This window comes from Mauremys mutica, chromosome 3, assembly GCF_020497125.1.
Source record: "Mauremys mutica isolate MM-2020 ecotype Southern chromosome 3, ASM2049712v1, whole genome shotgun sequence".
Lineage (NCBI taxonomy): Eukaryota > Metazoa > Chordata > Testudines > Geoemydidae > Mauremys > Mauremys mutica.
In genome coordinates, this window is record NC_059074.1 from 156,913,593 (window position 1) to 156,933,836 (window position 20,244).

Sequence of the window (20,244 nt, forward strand, 5' to 3'; positions counted from 1 at the left end):
GGAAGTGCAGACCTTCAGATGAACTCCAGACGGGCCCTTTTGAGCTAGAGAAAAGAAATGCTCAGGAAACAAATGGATGCAGTTATTTAAGCCCTGGTGATGACAAAGGCCCCTAGGCCCTGCTGTAATACAAATAAACAATAACAACACAGATGGGCCTGGGCTGCAAAGTTTGAATCTGGACCAGCCATACCCAAGATCGGCGGGGTGCCTGGCATGGAGGCTCAAGTTTGACCTGAAAAATTGCAATCTGCGGCTCAGTTAGGTGCAGTGGAAATTAAACATTGCACTTACAGAAGGCGCCTTTCATCCAAGGACATCAACGTGCTTTAGAAACAATCATTTCAACAAATCCTCAAAACACTTTTGCAAGGTAGTTTTGCTCTCCATGTTATAGAGGTGTAAACAGGGCCAGAGGTGTTCACTGACTCCGCGAGTCAGTGGCAGAACTGTGGAGTCCTGCAGCTCCCGCTCCCACCCCTCACTCTAATCACTGAACTAAGCAATCTCCCTATTTATATCACAGGATCACCTGGAATTTTTTCCTTTTGGGAATCAGATTACCATTGTTGTTGTTGTTGTTTATTATTTGTATTGCAGCAGCATTTAAATAAATAATAATTTGAGATATACCTATCTCATAGAACTGGAAGGGACCCTGAAAGGTCATTGAGTCCAGCCCCCTGCCTTCACTAGCAGGACCAAGTACTGATTTTGCCCCAGATTCCTAAGTGGCCCCCTCAAGGATTTAGGAGGCCTAATCTTGGACCGCACTGTGCTAGGTGCTGTACAAACACAGAACAAAGAGAGCTCAAAAATGAATGTGCTAAAGAACTCCTGTACATCATCCAATGTAACCAGCTGCTAGCAGCAGAACCTAGGACAGGCTGTAATGTCTCTCCTTGTTTTGTTTTTTTACAGAAAGATGAAAAACAAAATGACTTTACTGGTAATGAAGGATGCTTTATTTCCAGCCCTGAGACTGGCACCCTCTAGCCCTAGCATAGGCACATGCAGGAGCAGTGTAAGCATCTGCTGTAACCTTCTTCTGTAATTGCGACTTATCTCTAACGGAGAGGGATCCCCTCTAGAACTGAGACGTAATTGGCTCCATAACTATAAATATAGCCTCTTCTGGAGTGGAGATAGGCAGCCACGCCAGGGCAGGGCCACCCAGAGGATTCAGGGGGCCTGGGGTCTTCAGCGGCGGAGGGCTCCCACTTTGGTGGTAATTTGGCGGGGGGGGGGTCCTTCCGCTCCGGGACCTGCCGCCGAAGTGCCCTGAAGACCCGCGGCGGGGACCCCCCCGCCACCAAATTACTGCCAAAGACCCGGCACTTCGGCGGTGGGTCCCGCTTCGGCGGTAATTCGGCGACGGGGGGTCCTTCCGCCCCGGAGCGCAAGGACCCCCCGCCGCCGAAGACCCGGAACGGAAGAGTTTTCCGGGGCCCCCGGAGCGAGTGAAGGACCCCGCTCCAGGGGCCCCAAAAAACTCTCGTGGAGGCCCCTCTGGGGCCTAGGGCAAATTGCCCCACTTGCCCCTGCCTCTGGGCAGCCCTGCGCCAGGGGCAGGAGGGGAAATTTCTGGCCACCAGAGTAAAAACCTACTCCTGCAAAAAGAGGTATCAAGGCTTGATCTGAGATGACAGGTCCTCTAGTTTCAGGGCATTGCTGGAAAGGCACCTCATTAGTAAATAGCATGAGATGCTAATGATCAGCCTCAGAAGATTACAAGGTCCTGTGGTTTCTGAGCCTGTGACTTCAATACATCTAGATTTCGCAAACCTGAATTCTTAACTCTGTAGGCATTCACATGCCACTGTGATAAATGTGCATGGCCAGCCATGCTATACTGGTAGCGGTTTATGCTTATGGCTAGAAGATTTCAATCTCCAGTCCATTGGTAAGTAGCCATACTAATTTCCCCCTACTGTTACTCACACCTTCTTGTCAACTGTTTGAAATGGGCCACTCTCATTACCACTACAAAAGTGATTTTTCCTCCTTTGGTATCCTACTGTTAATTGAATTGTCTCATTAGACTGACCTCCCACTTGGTAAGGTAACATCCATCTTTTCATGTGCTGTGTATTTATACCTGTTACTGTATTTTCCACTTCATGCATCTGATGAAGTGGGTTCTAGCCCATGAAAGCTTATGCCCAAATAAATTTGCTAGTCTCTAAGGTGCCACAAGGACTCCTCGTTGTTTTAGACAGATACTGTAGATGGAGCATCCATTTTCTCCAATTCATACCAGTTAGGAGTGTTCATGGTCTTAGTATTATTGAAACTCACATTGCAGCTATTTAAAAGCTAACACAACAAAACAGAATTTAATTTCAGTTTAGTGGAGCTGGAGCCAAGACACAATTTCTTTATAAATATGCAACCAGTTTTAAATTGCTAATAATCAAATGTCCTTTCACACAAAGCTCCCATGAGAGGGTTTTTTTAATAAGCCTCTCGTACTGGGTTTCAAAAGGGGAGAGGGAAAGAAAGCCAAAAAGTTTGGAACTTTCACAGGGCCTGCCTCTGTGAGACTTACTGAGTATGAGACAGCTGGAAGCCAGGACAAACATCCTCTGTTTCTAAAATTAGACAGAAGGGAGGTTCTTTGCATACAGCAAACATTTTCCATTCGGGGGAAGGAATAGAAAAGGTCTTGGTAGTGGCCAGGAATGCAGAACTTTTAATTCAATTTTCTTCAAGTTTCCTGGCACAGGGCCATGCTAGGAATAAGCGCAATAAAAGGAACACACCCCCATTGTAGTGTCATGATTGTGATTACAGATGGTTTAACACTAAATGTGTGGCACGCATTGGGCCTCAGTCCCAAGGGATGAGAAGAAGGCTGCCTGGTGTCTTCCAGAGAACTTAGGTTCTATTTCTGTCAAAGCCGGGGCGGGGGAGGGTCCAGACTATTCCAAACCTGCCTTTCCAAAGCTCGGGGCTTTCTTTGCTGTGGGCCAATTCCTCTCTTAGTCCACCAGTGCTTGTGGGAGTCGTGTTTTGACTGCTAAGGAAACAGGAGAAAAATGAGCATTAGCTCCTCATACAGCACAAAGAAAATGCCAATGGATGGGTCCTGCAGCCTAGACTAGGGGCAGAGGCCCCATTAACTTACAGCCATTTTAGTCTTCACAAAATGGAGATGTGGTGGCTCTGCCCATAGGCTGCCAGCAGCATTTGGGCTGCAGTGATGAAGGCTACAGTAATAGGTTGTTACAATATCTCCTAGTAGACCAGCTCTGAGAGGAGGGAGATGACATCCACTCTGCCACTGAGGTTATGTAGCCATCTGTGGGAAGGAACATGGCATTATTTAACAATGAACTACAGCAGTTTAGGTGAGAGAATGAAGAAGAATGCCCCATCCTAGGGAACGTGCAGAGGGAATTCAGATAGGCAGAATATTATCGCCCATAAGGATACAAGAGCTAACTCTCCTACTGTTGCAAAAATGTCATGGGATCTTTAATGACCCCAAGTGGTTGGGATCACTGTTCTGCATCTCGGGACAAAGAGCCTGGTCTGGTGCTGGTCACTGAGGGCTTGGCTACACTCGAAACTTCAAAGCGCTGCCGCTTTGAAGTGTGAGTGTGGTCGCGGCGCCAGCTCTCCCAGCGCCGCACGTACTCCACCTCCCCGTGGGGATTAGCTTACAGCGCTGGGAGCCGCGCTCCCAGCGCTGGGGCACTGTTTACACTGGCGCTTTACAGCACTGTATCTTGCAGCGCTCAGGGGGGGTGTTTTTTTCACACCCCTGAGCGAGAAACTTGCAGCGCTGTAAAGCGCCAGTGTAGCCAAGGCCTCAGGAAGTAGAGATGCCTGACTCAGAAGAAAGGAAAGTTAAAATAAGGAACTGGGTCACAATGGGACTAAAAATAAAATCAACGAAGGCCTAGCGGAAGCCTCTGCAGTACACAATGCCCTGTGGTGAGGTGAAGAGAACCATGCACATTTATGCATAGGGAGTTTGTGGTTAGGGCACTAAACTGGGACTCAGGACCACTGGGTCCAATTCACAGCTCTGCCACAGCCCACATTTCCTATGGGAGCTTGGACAAGTCCCTGCATCTCAGTTCCTGTAAAATGGGGCTGTAATATCACTTCCCCTGTCTGCCTTGTCTGTTTAGATTCTTTGGCGAAAAGGCTGTCTCCTGCTCTGTGTTTGTACCACGTCTAGCTTCCCGGGGCCCTGATCGCAGACAGACTTTAGATGCTGTTGTAATATACATAAACAAGTACCCTAGAGCCAGGGGCGGCTCCAGGCACCAGGGTATCAAGTGCATGCCTGGGGCGGCAAGCTGAGGGGGCGGCCTGCCGGTCGCTGTGAGGGCAGCAGTCAAGCTGCCTTCGGCGGCATGCCTGCGGGAGGTCCGCTGGTTCCTTGGCTTTGGCGGCAATTCAGTGGCAGGTACGCTGAAGGCACAGGACCGGCGGACCTCCCGCAGGCGCACCGCCGAAAGCTGCCTGACTGCCGTGCTTGGGGCAGCAAAATACATAGAGCTGCCCCTGCCTAGAGCTCCTTGCTCTGAGACGTGCCTTTTGTAGGAGACTGGTGCATATGTCCTCACCCAAAAGGTGGTTAATGGCCCAACTCTTTGTCTTGGTGAAAAGTAAAATCATATTTTTTTTAAAGTTGAAATGATAAATAAAGACTGGCTGGCAGTGAAAGAGAGGCAGGCCCTGGAATTTTTGTGTATGTGACTGCAGCGGAGGGAAATTAATAACACAGTAAAACCAGGCAGTGCTCCATAAATGTAATTTGAACTGACAACCATTCCATTTCAATAAACAATAACCACCTCAAGTACTAACTGGTTGGAGCTAAAATTCCCCATTATGAGGCCAGGCTGTGTGCAGTGACTGTAATGCCAGCAGTAGGTCTATAAACTCAGCTCATAACTTTTGCACAACAGCTTATTTAGAATTTAAATACATCTCTTCCCTCACTGCCCCAGGTATTCTGGCAACTGCTGTGACTTAGGCACACCATAATTCATCCATACCACATGTGGGCCTCATCCGCCAAGCACTCGGTGTGCTGAGCTCTTGTAGTCTTCCACAGGAGACCTTGCAGGGTTGGGCTCTCTGTTTTTAAACATCCCTGTTGATCAAGGGTCGATTCGTTGGATTTGGGGAAGGAAACATTAACAGCTGTCATCTTTAGGATACTAAGAATATGAGACAAAAAACGGCAAGGTTCCAATTTAGCAATGCAACATCACGACACAGTGCTAGTTTGACCAATGAGTCCCTGTTTTGTTGCCCATGGGGAAAGTCTATGCTTCTGTAGCACACTTGCACAGCATGTATGATGTCCCTCCTCTAGTGGCTGGTTCACAAAGGATATGTCTGCACTACAGCTAGAAGGTGTAAATTCCAGCTTCAGGGGACGTACCTGCACTAGCTCTCACAAACTAACATGCTAAAAATAGAAGTGTAGCTGAGCAGCACAAGTACAATCCTGTGTGAAACCCTAGGCACAGATTTGGCAGCTAGCCCCTCATGCAGCTGCAACTACGCTTCTATTTTTAGTAAGCTAGCTTGATCAGAGCTACTGTGAATAAGTCTACCCAAGCAGGAAATTACAACTTCCAGCTCCACTGTAGCTATAGTCTTAGAGGATAACAGTCTCCCTCTGCTCTCTGATAATGGCATTACTCCTTTAACTCACATGGTAGAAGTCTCTGCTGAAGGTCTTGGGTTCAAATCTTGATGATGACCCACCCATCCTAGGGTTGTCCCTTATGTTTTCCTCTTTGAACTAAGGTTGGGATTTTTTGTGTCCTTCAAGCTGGGGAGTGTGGAACATGAAAACCAAATTGCAAAGGGCAGCCATCTTAGAAAACCATTAAGACGTCCTGTGTTTATTTAATGGCTTCTGCATCAATTTTTCTCAGTTTGTGTCAAATGATTATTTTTCTAATTTCCAGTCCTGCAAACACACAGCCTGGGATTTGAAAATCAAGCTATGTATTTTTCTACTTCTGCATTACCACAACTAATAGAGCTCTGCAATCAGAACTTAGCCGGCTATTTTGCAGATCAGAACAGAATCCAGCTCATTCCTCTAGAGATATGTTGGCTCAGCAGGGCTAACAGGAGTAGACAGTTGTTTTTGTCAGTAAACAGGTAGTTTAACTATGAAATCACACAGGAAGCAGATGCCAAGGTACAAAGCAGAACTTGGTACATTCATCATTACAGCTAATTTTTTGTTAGAAAACTATCCACAAACAGATCATGATTTGTACAAGTTTGTTCAATGTTCATAATTGTTTGGTGGATTATTAGCATGAATGAGTTTTAACCGAACATTGTTTCAAGCAATGGTCACTCAGTCATTGGCTATTTGTTATCTGAGCCAGATGATTGATTACTGCAGTCACACAGCAATAGTTCCGTTCCCTGACTGGATAACTTCAGATTTAGAAATAGTTGGGAATCCCTTCTGTTTACAAAATATCCATGAGAATTGGTAACTGTCTGAATCCACTGTGCAGAACAGAGATGTGAGTAGAACTGGTCAGGAATTTGTTGACAAAACTTTTTTTTCCTTTCTCAGAAATGCTTGTGAAAGCAAAGCTTTTGGTGGTAACATACCATTTTTGATGAAACTCTCATTGGGAAAGGGATCTCAGGTCCGGGATGGAATTTCTGATCAAAGTCAGAGCATAAGGGAAAGAGAGTAGCCAATAGTTCAGTGCTAGACCAATTAGCTATGAGGTGAGAAACCCAGGTTCAGTCCCACCTCTACCTGATTCATAGCAGAGACTTGAATCTGTATCTCCCACGTTTCAGGTGAGTGCTCCAGCTACTGAGCTGTGGGCTATTCTGGGATAGGTCTCCTCTCTGTTTTTTCACAAGAAACTTTGAAAGGGTTGAACGGTTGTCCTGATACAGGATGTTTGAAATCTCAAAAAGCTTTGCAGGATGGGGAAAATGTTCTCTGTCTCCGCCTCCTAAGTATGAGTGCTTCTAGCACGTGTACTCTCGCAAGCATTCATTCTTGCACATTTGCAGGATGCTTTTGTTTTCCCTGACTATTCTTGCAAATAAAAACGTGCACACCCGAGTGCTGGTGAATACATAAAGAAAATGGCCTCAAATACCAACAAGGTGAACCAGCAGGTTTTATCTGCAAAAATATCCATGGATACTCTTAATGCCTCATTGGGTGACCTGGAGTGAGGCACTTTTTCTTTTTTGCAGGTGTCAACATTTTAAAATTAAGATGAAGGGTGCTGGTATGCTAGAAGGTGATTATTTCTGCCATAAACTGGTTCTTTGGTCTAGAGAGAATTACAGAAGCTGCTGGCTTCTGCTAACCCAGTGCCAGGGGGTCTAAATGCCCCCCTCAAGCCCTCATTATATCATTTCATTCCCCGCAATGTCACAGGGTGGATTGGACCCTTTAAGAGGCAGCTGGTCTAGCACAACTGTGCCTCATGAGTAGCCTTGCAAGGGGGACAGATAGTGGGCAGCCGGTCTCTTTTGGGGAACTGGGAGAGGAAGTTGTAGCAGAGGCTGTGGAGAGCATGAGATGTTTGGCTTGGTAGAAGGGTTTAGATGCAGAGGCCCACTTGGACGCAATAAGTGTGTGTGGTGGGAATCACCAGGTAAGAAAGGCCCAGGAGTTCCTGCAGAGATAAGGAGCAGGGAAAGACTACAGATAGGAAGGCCTAAGAGTGGGTACTCCGAAGAGAGCAGGGGGTGTTTGAAGGAACTCAGGGTGGGCTGAGGGGAGGGGCTGACCAGAGCCTGGAGAGGGCTGAAAAATTGTGCCCAGCTTGAAGATGGAGAGACCCCAGGGAGGAGGGGCTGTGACAAGTGTGAGACTGGGAGAGAAGAGACTTTATTTATGTTGTTAAACCAGACTGTAAGAAGGGGTGTTGTTATTGGACACACTCCTTTGTGGAGTTATTAAGGAGCCCAAGGGAAGGGGAAAGTGAGGCAGGGTGCTGCACTGCCACCCTAGGCCATGAGGGGGTGTTTGGGAGGTGACTGACCCTGTTACATGTGATGTTGTCTGCAGGATAATGAGAACCTCCTCCCATCAAGGAGGGATGCAGGTGCATTACAGACAGAGAACAACCATCAAGTTAAGTATGGCCTTGCAAGCTAATTTCATGTTAAAATGGTTCTTTTTTTCTTCAAATAATTTTGTATACAATTTTTTCAAAGGCACACAGGTGAAACTGACAGGGTGTGTATGTGTGTGTGTGTGTAATAGATATAGAATATATATATATTATATTCTATCAACTTCACCACCATCTTTAGATTTTAGTGTTGGCATATCATCTACATGTTATAACTTCAGGGAGAAATAATCAACTGATACTACATTAAAAAATCTCTCTCAAGATAACCATTCCTATACTTTGCAATGAATTCTGTTGTGTTTCCGTAGGGATGTTTTAAAAGTACAATAATATTAATATATCAAATTTGATCCCAAAGCACTTTAGATACTAAGGGGAAATTACTGAATCCCTGTGCAAGACTTGGGCAAAAGCCCTTTGTTGAGTGGACAATCTATAGGAATCAACGAACAGAAAACTCTCCTAAAGCAGTAGAGAGCTAGAGGACTGTTCTAGTGAAAGTGCATTCACTTACACCAGATCTGAATTGGGCACTTTGGGTTTTGTCGGAGGTTAGCTTGTGTTCTGGGGCTTCTGTCTAATGTGGGATTTGCTTTCACTTACAGCATTGCAAGGTCACACCATACTTTCTACTAAACACTTTGATCCGAGGTGAGCAATTTGACTTTCTGACTTGCTTGCTGGAATTGATCCTGTCTTATAGGATACTTGGGGTTTCCTAAAGTCTGCACCTCCCTCTCCTCCGTTAGTTTTCTTAGTGAAGAAGAGTATCAGATTTGCTGCCCAAGGAGCCTTTTCCTAAGCAGCCCACTCTATGGGGTCTTTGAGCCTCTGTTGGTCTTCACACTGGAGCCTTGTCTTGGTGACTAGCAATCCACAACATTCTTTGAAGAGTCTGCATTCCAGGGCCGCTTGCAAGGGCTGATTAAATAGGGTCAACACCATCAAAAAACTCCAGAGCCTGCCAGATAATGTGTTACTTCCAGCCCATCCTAGGTGGACTCTTTGAGACCACAGCTGGGAGAGTGGGACAGTCTTCCTCCCCCTTGTGAGTGCTTGATCTTCCTCCCAGCTGAGTCCATGCAAGCAGGTGGCTGGTGGGCAGCAAGCAGATGCATGTCACAGTGCTGGCTGCTGCTCTCCCTCTGACTCACTGCTGAGACGAGGCCATCTTGGATCTTTCAGCCTCACTTGCAGGATTCCTGTCTTATCCTGTAGGACCTTAAGGATGAATATAAATATGCTCACTAAATTACTGGGAGGTATCAAGGGTGAGCAAACGTCTACATCCCCACCACCCCCAAAGCCTTCTCACCTGTGGCCCACACTAGCACAGCTCTCTCCTTCTGTGAAATGAGCCCACCCTATGTTCCCATCTTCTCCTAGCCCCTCCCCCCAATGTGTTTGAAGAGCATTTCCACCAGACAGTTGAGCCAGCCTCCCTCACCCCAACTGACTGCCCGCAGCACCCAACCTGCTCTTCAGAAGAGATCTGCTCTGGGTCTCATGGCAGGAAGTTCCTGTGCCAGAGTCACATGCCATCTCTCACCAGCAACTTCCTGCGCTGTGGGGGAACGTGGCAAATAAATACAATCAATGACAATTTGAGAGGAAACAACCCAGCAGCCGAGGAACCAAGAACTCAGCATGGAAACAGTCATGGACTAAAACGGGGGAAACAGCCCGCCCAGCAGGCAAGTCTGAGTCACCCCTGGCATTACAAACGCGGGGCTGCCAACTCTATGGGATCTCCAGAGTCTCCTCTAGGCGTAGGGTGGTAGGGATGCCTTCTCCTCTCCTCTGTCTCCTGGGGAAAAGCTGCCAATCAGAGCTGCTGCCTGAGCTGAGAGATATCTTGCTCCTTCAGCTCATGGAGCAGGCAGAGCTCCCTTCCCTTGGTAAAGGGCTGGGATGGGAGCACTCTGGGAGTACTCTGTCTTGTTCTCTGCTCTCCAACTCTCAGTGCTGCATGTAAGAAAGTCCAGGATGACCTCAGAGTGAGAGTGAAGAGCTGGGGATGGATCACTTGGTGATTACCTGTTCTGTTCATTCCCTCTGAAGTATGTGGCATTGGCCACTGTCAGAAGACCAGATACTGGGCTAGATGGACCCTTAGTCTGGCCCAATACAGCCGTTCTTATGTTCTTCTGAGCCACCACCCTCCTTGGCTTCAGACAGAACCAAGACAGGAGTCAGGGAAAGGAGCAACTGGAGAGGAACCTGAAGCTCAGAGAGCTGAAGCAGAATCTGAAGGTGGCTTTTTTTTAAATGGAGTTGGGGACCCCCCACAACTGGTGTGGTCGGTGTATGACTGGGACTCCAGTATTAATGGGGGAATAGAGTGAGGGTATCTGAGTGGGAGTGACCCCAGGATTAACAGAGTGGGAGATACACACTGATCCCTCTCCTTTCAGTTAATATGGGTATGTGGGAGGGACACTAGTATTGATGGAGACAGAGGATCTGTGTTTCTGGGGGAACCAGTAATGACTGGTGGGAGGGGCTCTGTAGGGGGAGAGGGTGCCAGTAATTGAGGAGAAGATCTGTGTGGTCCTTTTCGTAGGGAGTGATGTGTTATCAGTGTGTTTGGTGGTGGGGGAAGAATTTGACTATGGAGCAAAGAAGGGGGAGGGAGGGAGAAAGGAAATCCTCTAAAATCCAGTTGCCACTCCCTCCAAATCCCCTCTTTCCTCCCTATCCAGATTTTCCCTTTATTGCTTTACGCAGGCCACTTTTTCCACCCCACCCCCTGATTAATAACATGAAGCTGAAGTTTGGAAGGAGATGAATGGAGACAGGGAGGTTATCGCCCTAGAGGAAAAGGACCAGGACCCCCTACAATGACCCACCTTATTCACACAAATCAGAACTAGAGTACGGTACTCTCCCTCCACTCTCGCTGGGCTGAGCAGCAAGCCCCATCAGCAACTGCTCTAATTCCAAAAGTATGCAAATTTCCAATCATCTGGATGGTTTTGCCTGAGAACATTCACAGGTAGGCAGAAGAGAAGCTGCAGGTGAGATCAAGCTGAGGCACTTTCAAAGGAATAGATTTTTTTTTAAATAACCCACATCAGACACCCCCAGGAGCGGCGCCAGGGTTTTGGGCGCCCTAGGCGCAGGGCCAGCTCTACCTATTTCGCCGCCAGTCCCGCGGCTCCGGTGGACCTCCCGCAGGCGTCCCTCCCGCAGGCGTCCCTGCGGATGCTCCACCAGAGCCGCGGGACCAGCGGACCCTCCGCAGGCACGCCTAGGTCGCCTAAATGGAAGCGCCGGCCCTGGACACCCCCTAGAAGGCTCAGAAAACTGCCACAAACCACTGCCCCAGCCAAAATGTGACATTAATTCTTGTTACATATAAATGCGGGGAAGGCAAAGCGAAAGCTATTGAAATGTTCATGTTAAAAAAAACAACTCACCAACTCAGAGCCCGCCAAGAAATGCTATCCAGGGATGTGCGTGTACACATGTAGCTCTGTAACAAATGACACTTGAGTAATGCCTATTGTTAAAGTTGCTTATGTGTTTCCATTGTGAAGGGTCACTTTGTGGCTTACAACTTTCTCAAAGTTTCACCTTTTTGGCCTGAACTTTGACACACTTTCTGTCAGTCAGGGAATGAGCTTTTTCAGAAAGTTTTACTGAAAATGGTTCAACCATTTTCAAGCACATAAGGAGTGAAAAATAATTTCTGCCGTGGCCGTGTTTTGTATTAACAGCTCTAACACGTTGGGATAATATAAACAGAAAACTTGGCCGGCACTTGGGGCCAGCTTTTTAAAGGTCATTAGCTCCTGAAGATGCTAAATGCTTTTGAAAATCCAGATAACACCTATCTGCATCCTTAGGGCCCTAAATACCTTTTTAAAATCTGGCACTTAGTCCCTAGGACAATAGATGGACCACAGGTCTGAGTCACAACCGGACCTGTCTCTGGCTGTAGCCAGCAGGGCTGGCCTTAGGGGTGGGTGATGTGGTCGGGGGAATGCCGTGTGCAGCACAGATATACACACACGAGTGCCGCACATGAGCAGAGTTTGGGGGGGAGCACTCACAGAGGCGACGCATGCAGGAGCACCCAGATTTCTCCCTGCTTCCTCCCCTCGGAGGATCGTTTGGGGTGGGAGTGGGAGTGGTGACTCAGAGCACCTGGCATTGCTGCTCACCCCCCTCCCCTCCAAACATTCCTCTGTTCCCCAGCATGGGCGTAGGAGGGCTTAGGGGGGAAGGGGGCACAGGAGGGGAATGCAGGGGTTAGGGGAGTATTGTTATTGTGTATTTTACAAATAATTTCAGACATATGTCTCAGATTTGATGCCTGAAATCACATTCAATTTTATCAGTGACTGCCGTCTCTCAGCTTCTCTGCACTGATACAAGATGGGTCTGTCTTCCCCTCTGTCTGCCTGGGTTTTCTCCTTCCCTTATTTTATTCTTGGGAGCATGCAGCAACCTATCAGCAGGAGCCAAAGATTTGATCCTGAAACCTTTACTCTGCCAGGAGTCCTTACACATACGCTTAATCCCATTAAACTCATGAAAGTTGCAGGATCTGTCCCCAGCTCCTGCTGTAGTTTAGCAGTTGAGAGTTTTGGAGCAGCACTATATTTGTGTTGATTTGTCTGCAAACATTGTAATGTTTTGTTGCTGTCACGAGGGATAAAGAATGATTCTATGTTCTACCATACAGTCTTTGTATCCTGAAGTAACAATCACATATGGCAGACTCCTGTTGGCTATATATAGCATGTGTTGTGTGAGAGAGCATGTTTTCTTGCCGATTCTGACACAGACATTGAAGATGTGTAATGTCGTTAAAGCTAGAATGTATGGGTTTGCACAGGAGGAATTTCCCTACAAATTAATTCCTAATAAAGATAATTTCTTCAGAATAAGCACTGGAATCGATTTTTGCAATACTGATTAGCCTAATCAAATTATTATTTTTGTAAACATTGTTTAACAGCAGACAGTGTGTGTCCAAGTCCAAAATTTATACCACTTATGCTATGGTTTTTGTACTTGTTTATATATTTTATTATTGCTTTTTATTTTTTAGCCAACAGAGAAATTGCTCTGTGGTTGCTAAGTTATACAATTATCACAGCAGAACCCTGGCAAAGCAAGTGCTGTGTGTTCTGTATTCTGTTTGACTGGTTATTGTGAATGTTTTTTAAGCCTTAATTTCTTGAGACTCCAATTCCACAGCTATAGACAGTGGAAATTCTTGTAGTAGATGAAGCAGCGTCCATCCTATTTTACTGGAATGTGTGAAAGAGTGTGCTTCTGTTTTAGATTATAGTAACTCCTCACTTAAAGTTGTCCCGGTTAACATATTTTCGTTGCTGATCAATTAGGGAACATGCTCGTTTAAAGTTGTGCAATGCTTCTTTCCAACTTCATTTGGCAGCTGCCTGCTTTGTCCACTGCTTGCAGGAAGAGCAGCCCATTGCAGCTAGCTGGTGGGGGCTTGTAACCAGGGTGGACCAGCAGCCCCCCATCAGCTCCCCTAAGTTCCCTGTGCTGCAGCCGCCCAGCAATTGGCAGTTCAGCTGTCCCTCCCCCCCACTGCCATATGCTGCTCCTGCCCTCTGCCTTGGAGCTGTTCCCAGAGACTCCTGCTTGCTGTGCAGGGGGGTGGGGGGGAGGGCTAATGTCAGGGTGTCCCCCTGCTCCTGCACCCCACTTACCCCTTCTCCATACAGAGCAGGGAGGGGACACTGACTGAGAGAGACAGAGAGAGTTTGGGGCAGCAGCTGCTGTATCAACTTCCTGATCCACTTAAAAAGACAATGCACTTAAGAGTGGGTCAGCTTACTTAAATGGGCAGTGTGCATATCTCTTTCTCCCACACACAAGGTGTGTGTCTGTCTCTGTCTGCTATGCTGTCTCCCCTCCCTCATGTTCATGCTGCCTTGTGTGAGAGGCTACATTAACAACAATATGTTAACCCTTGACGGCTCAGCCAAGTGCTAGTTCATCATTTAGCATAGATTCATAGATTCTAGGACTGGAAGGGACCACGAGAGGTCATCGAGTCCTGTCTCCTGCCCTCCTGGCAGGACCAAATACTGTCTGGACCATCCCTGATGGGCATTTAACAGTCTATCTAGCAGCAAGGCATCCCCTGGGAAATATCCCTCCCTCTTCCACCCTCTAACTTCACCACCTCAACCAAGCTTCACAATCATCATAGCTGTGAACAGTATTAAATTGCTTGTTTAAAACATATACTGTGTGTATATCTATATAATATATAGTTTTTTGTCTGGTGAAAATTTTTTCCCTGGAACCTAACCTCCCCATTTACATTAATTCTTATGGGGAAAGTGAATTGTCACTTAACATCTGTGACAAAGTTCCTCCTCTACCTTGGTGGGTCCTGCATTTATTGGCGGATTTGCTCGCCTCAGAGATTCACCATGTGGGTCAGGAAACAGCCCAGAGACCTTCCCCTCTGCTAGAAGCCACAGTCCAGGTCAATTCCTCCTGTGTCTGATTAGGAGTTGGGAGGTTTGGGGGAAACTCGGGCCTGCCCTCGACTCTGGGTTCCAGCCCAGGGCCCTGTGGACTGAAGCTGTCTAGAGTGCCTCCTGGTACAGCTGCATAAAGGCTACAAATCCCTGGGCTACTTCCCTATGGCCTCCTCCCAACACCTTCTTTATCCTCACCACAGGACTTTTCTCCTGGTGTCTGATAATGCTTGTACTCCTCAGTCTTCCAGCAATATGTCTTCTCACTCTCAGCTCCTAGTGCCTCTTGCTCCCAGCTCCTCGTATGCGCAGTAAAAACTGAGGTGAAGTCCTTTTTAACTCAGGTGCCCTGATTAGCCAGCCTGTCCTAACTGATTCTAGCAATTTCTTCTTAATTGGCGCCAGGTGTCCTAATTAGCTTGCCTGCCTTAGTTGGTTCCAGCAAGTTCCTGCTTGTTCTGGAACTGCCCTTGTTACCTTACCCAGGGAAAAGGGATCTACTTAACCTGGGACTAATATTACTGCCTTCTAACACGCTCCTGTAGCCATCTGGCCTGACCCTGTCACACATCGGTTTGCTTAAAGTCGCATTTTTCAGGAACATAACTAAAACATTAAGCGAGGAGTTACTGTACTTACGTCCCACTTTTAAAGTTACAAATACAAAAACAAAACAGGTAAAATAAGTCTTTATCCTCTTTGTTTTAAAATATTAACTCTGCAATAACAGACCAGCAAGAAGGAAAGCCGATCTATAAATGATCCTTTCTCGTGGCATTGTATTAAACTAGCAGAATAGAGCAGATATAAGAGACTGGCTCTAGGAAGTGGCATCTTTTATGATGTACAGAAAGATCTGTGGTTCTGTATAGCCTTTTGAGGTTGAAATGTTTTTTGCCCAAGTCACATGACGTGACACAATGTGAACAAATTTCTTGTAACTTAGCAGTTCTCAGTTCTTTTGCCTTCAGAGCTGGGCGGTCGGAAAGCGGTGGTGGCTGGCCGGGCGCCCAGCTCTGAAGGCAGCAGTGCCACCAGCAGTAGGGCAGAAATAAGGGTGGCAATACACCATATATTATCCCAGCCTTACTTCTGTGTTGCTGCTGGCAGCAGTGTTGCCTTCAGAGCTGGGTGCCCTGCCTGCAGCTGCTACTCTCTGGCTGCCCAGTCAGTGCTTAATTTCAATACAAATTAAGCACCTGGGGGACGCAGCAGAGTCTGGGATGATGGAGGGGTGGGGAGCCAGGGGTTTCTGTGGGGACCAGGGATGCCAAAATACAAGCACCTAGGGTGCCATTTCCCCTAAGGCTGGCCCTGGTGGCCAGTACCAGCTGTGTTACAGGAAGGTGCAAGAAACCCTGCAGGAGACTGTTACGGAATTGCCTGCCTGCAAGGAAAGTTTCTTTCTAACATCCATAAATCAGAGCCTAATTTGGGCCCTATAGCATAAATGCCTTTCACTGGTCCAGTGAAAACTAGATTAGATTTGATGTAGTTATGATGGTTTAAATGTAGCATTTCACACGTGCATACTGGATTATGCTAAATAAAAAAACTAAAACTCCATCAATGTGCCCTTGACGATGCATGTGCTTTAAAGGTGTGGAAATCTCTGTTGAATAGAGGATGTCTCAAGATTTATTGGATGTGGATGAGGGATCAATGAAGTGGAACATGGCACTTCAGGTCTGATGAGTAGATGGTTGTGATTGGGGTGGCATGTTTGTATAATATTTGGTGGTGCTCAGAACGGGTCCAAGTCCACCCCTCCACACCTGCATATTGGTGCACATAACAAAATTAATGGGGTGGGGCCAAGGGATTTGGGGTGTGGGAGGGGGGCTCAGGGCTGGGGCAGAGGGTGGGGTGCGGGGGGTGAGGGCTCTGGCTGGGCATGCAGGCTCTGGGGTGGAGTGGGGCTGGGGTGGGATGCAGGCAGGCTGCCCTGGGGTCAGAGAGGAGGACTCCACAGTCGTCCCCCCCTCCCCGCCCTCTCCCCCATGGCAACAGCGAGCTCTGGGAGAGGAGCCCCCTTCCCCCGCCCCCCAGCACACTCACCCGGCACCGTCACTGGATGTGCTCCTAGGGGCCGGGCCCCTCTCAGCTCCAGGAAGCCCCCTCGCTTCCCCTGTGGTGGATGCCGGGGGCGGGAGGGTTGCCATCATGTCTGCACCTCCTCCCTTCCTCCCTCTGCAGGTGGTGGCACAGGCACCACCTCAGCCTGCCTCCTGCGCCACTCCAACAAGGGAGCACAGCGTGGAGTGGCTGGGCAGCCGCCCATTGCCCAGGGCAGGCAGGGACATTCTGGGGGAGGCTCATGGGGGTGGCAGGTGGGGCCCAGGGATGCTCTGGGGGCGGTGCACCGGGCAGCAGGAGGGGCTGGGGGAGAGACCTGACTCTGAACATTGGTGGAGCCAGGTCCCCGGGCCCTGAATTTGCTGTAGCCCAGGCACACTGGGCCCATATAACTTGCCAGCCCTGGTTGTGATCTATGATCAGTTGAGGTGATTGTGGAATCAGGCAGGGCTCTGAAGTAAATCGTGTAGCAAATTGGTTGAGGTTTCAAAGCTGCCTGCCTTGTTCACTGCCCCAGTTGTATGGTACAGTGTGAATGAGGTTGGTGTGCATATCACACTTGCTTCATTCTCTGCACAGGTGTGCAGTAAAAGCACGAGGCATGGGACCACACATTCACCAATGAGGACAAAAGGAGCTATCAACTAGCTGCCTTGTTCCCTGAGCACCAGTCATTCTGCAAACCAAACAAGGCAGGGTTTCTTTGGGAAAAATAATACAGGACAGTGTGATTAAAGAGGTTATCATAATGCATACACACAAGGGGGCTGAGTTAAGGTTGCAGGGGCAGCTTTGAGTGCTTTACTTGCCACCCTAGCATTCTTTTACTGTAGTATTGTTGAATGGGATATTGTATATGAAAGTGTGTGTGTCAGTCGCAAGCTCTTTCTCATCACACACACATACAGGAATCATTTCTGTGATGAGAAACCTGAGCCCTTGGAGAAATGCAAAACTGCCAGAAGAGACTCATCGATTCACAACAGCTCTCCAAGCAACTGGAAGTGATGCAGCAACACTGTCGAGAGAGACCTTTCTGTAAGTTTTGGCGTGGGGGTATAAATGGGATGATACACTGAATGGTAGCAATTCCTGCTCACATGCAGGAATTGGGGCTAGGAGGTGGGGATACTTCTTGCAAAGGCAGTGCCTTTGTTGTTATGCAAGCAACTTGTTTAAACCTATGGTCGCATGGCACCTATACCCAAGGGCAAGAGACAGCCAAAGTTATGAGCAGGCTCAAGGCCATCCAAATAACCACATGAGAACTGGCAGCCAAGAGACATCATGTGTGGGTATTTAAGAGCCAAAACATTTGCTAGGTCTTAGATCCCTGCCAATATATCTTCTAGGTTTTTACTCCCTTTCCTCTATGCACTGAATAAGGATAATTCGTTAGTATAAACAGGGAGATCACACCTGACTGTTTTTTCTGTGCAAGTGCAAGGCATTGGTGGACCTCGGCTCTTTCCATCTTCCATGTCTATATTTAGTCATGGAGGCCCTGATTCTCCACTGCCTTGCAGCCTGTGTAGTCATTTATACCTGTGCAAAAGGAGCACCAGGTGATACCAAATCAGCATTTTACATCCAATTTGCCCTGTGTAAGTGACCGTGCAAGATGCAAGCGAGTTGCGAGCTAGGCCCAAAGACACGACTCTTTGTCCATGACCATGAAAATCAGTTTCACAGAGCAAAAGGTGAATTATGTATGAAGGGTCCATGTCAACCTATTTAGGCTCCCCAGTGGATTTTCCTTTAATGGAAGGTGAATTCCTTGCTGCCTCTCTGGAGCATGCCTAATAAACACTGTATGTTAATATGGACATTACTGTGGACAGGAATCTTTGATAAGGAGTTGTTATGGACAACTCTGATAGCTGAACATTCCCTATATACAGATTCATTAAACTGTGACAATCACCAATCAAACAGCCCCCTGCCTGTCTTTAATGTTTGCTGAGCAATGGTAAACTTAGGTTGGGTAGTAGGAAAATCTTCCTACAGATGAGATGGCTCAGTATGACTGTGGACTGATCTCCCAAGGGAAGGGAGCCCCATTGCTGGAGTTATTTCAAAACTGGACAAATCAACAATGAAAGCACCATAGGGAACAATTCTGCCTTTATCAGCCGGATGGACCAGGTAAGATAATGGGTCTTTCTCAGTCTTTGATTTCTAGGCTGTGGACTCAGGTTATGTTAGATGGGAGGGAAACAGCAAAAATATCCCTGTGTGGCAGTTTGGCCACCCAGCATTCAAGTCTGCATTTGCCCAATGGCCTCATTTCATTAATGCCTGAGAACGCTGGGCCATGTCCCCAGTCTCCCTTCAGACATCATGGGTGTGTGCTTATGTTTACTCAGAGCTACCATGTATATAACTGGTGGGTGGGAAGAGAAGGGCTCATGTTAACTTCAACCCAATAAGAATACAGTGTCTCAAGGCAGTATAGAGAGAATCTCTTCCACTCCATTCAAACTGTACAGCAAGAGAATATATTTAACTAAAAAAATCCACAGTATCAAAACACAGCAAGTCACAGTAACATACTTTGTGATATAAATAGGCATACAATTTTTTTCAAACCATTTGGCACTCTATGCAATCAGTTTGGACTCTTTATATATAAAGAGTGTATGAGTATATATATATATGAATTAAAATCAAGACTAATCATTGCATTGCAAACCTCTTAGCTTCCTGGGGATTATAGGGAGGGGAAACCAGACATACACAGCCATTGCCTTTTGGGATGTAACACATGAGACAGCAGATTAAAAGAATATTTCCTGATGCTCCTTGAGCAGCATCCAACTTCTATTTGGTAGCAAAGAATTTTACCCTCTCCCATGTAGGGCCGCAGCACTTGTGTAAATACTTGCTGAAGGCATTCACTTCAGGAGCTCTTGCTAACCTTTCAGGAGGCCCACTATAGGCCATATTCTGCAGCTAGTTATATTAGTGTAATTCCAGAACAACTCCAGTGAAGTCAATGGACCAAATTCTTCTCTGAGTTGCAAGCATACTATTCCCAGTCAACTCAGAATAGCATCCTTGTAGCTGAGAGAAGAATTTGGTTCAGTGAATTACCAGTGTAAATGAAAGCACAATTTGAATCTGTGTGGAGACCTTCCTAATAGTTATTTGTTTGTCTTCACTGTAGATTTTCCCCCCAACATTTTATTCTTTCATCCTGGAAAGGAAACAGGAAATATAGTTTTCCTTTGGCTTGTTCACTGATGCACAGGAATACCGATCAGTTAATCCTAGCTTAGCCCTAGCAATAAATACATATGATCAAGAGGAAAAGGTATGGGTCCTAGGTGTACAGTGGAGGTCATTAGAAATCATTTAAAACTAACTTGTGGGTACAATCTGATTTCACATCAGATCAGTTGCACATGAGGGGACATAACACATACTGTGGTCCTAATTTGGACAATGAATTGCAGCATTACCTGGACATGTATAGGTGTCTGCTTGAATGTGAAGAAAAGCTGGATGTACAAGTTTACTGAAATATTGTCAATAATAGAAAGCACTGTTTTCTCCAGGATGGAATGTCTCACCTATTTGAG

The 20,244-nt window shown here is 47.0% G+C and overlaps 1 long non-coding RNA gene across 1 annotated transcript in view; it reads left to right on the forward strand.

The window, feature by feature from the left end:
- Positions 1-18,808, forward strand: part of LOC123367679 — a 33,746-nt gene extending 14,938 nt beyond the window's left edge. The window contains exons 3-4 of the long non-coding RNA XR_006578592.1: positions 17,572-17,701; positions 18,710-18,808. This is a non-coding gene — a long non-coding RNA (uncharacterized LOC123367679). The remainder of the gene's footprint in view (positions 1-17,571; positions 17,702-18,709) is intronic.
- Positions 18,809-20,244: the final 1,436 nt, after the last annotated feature.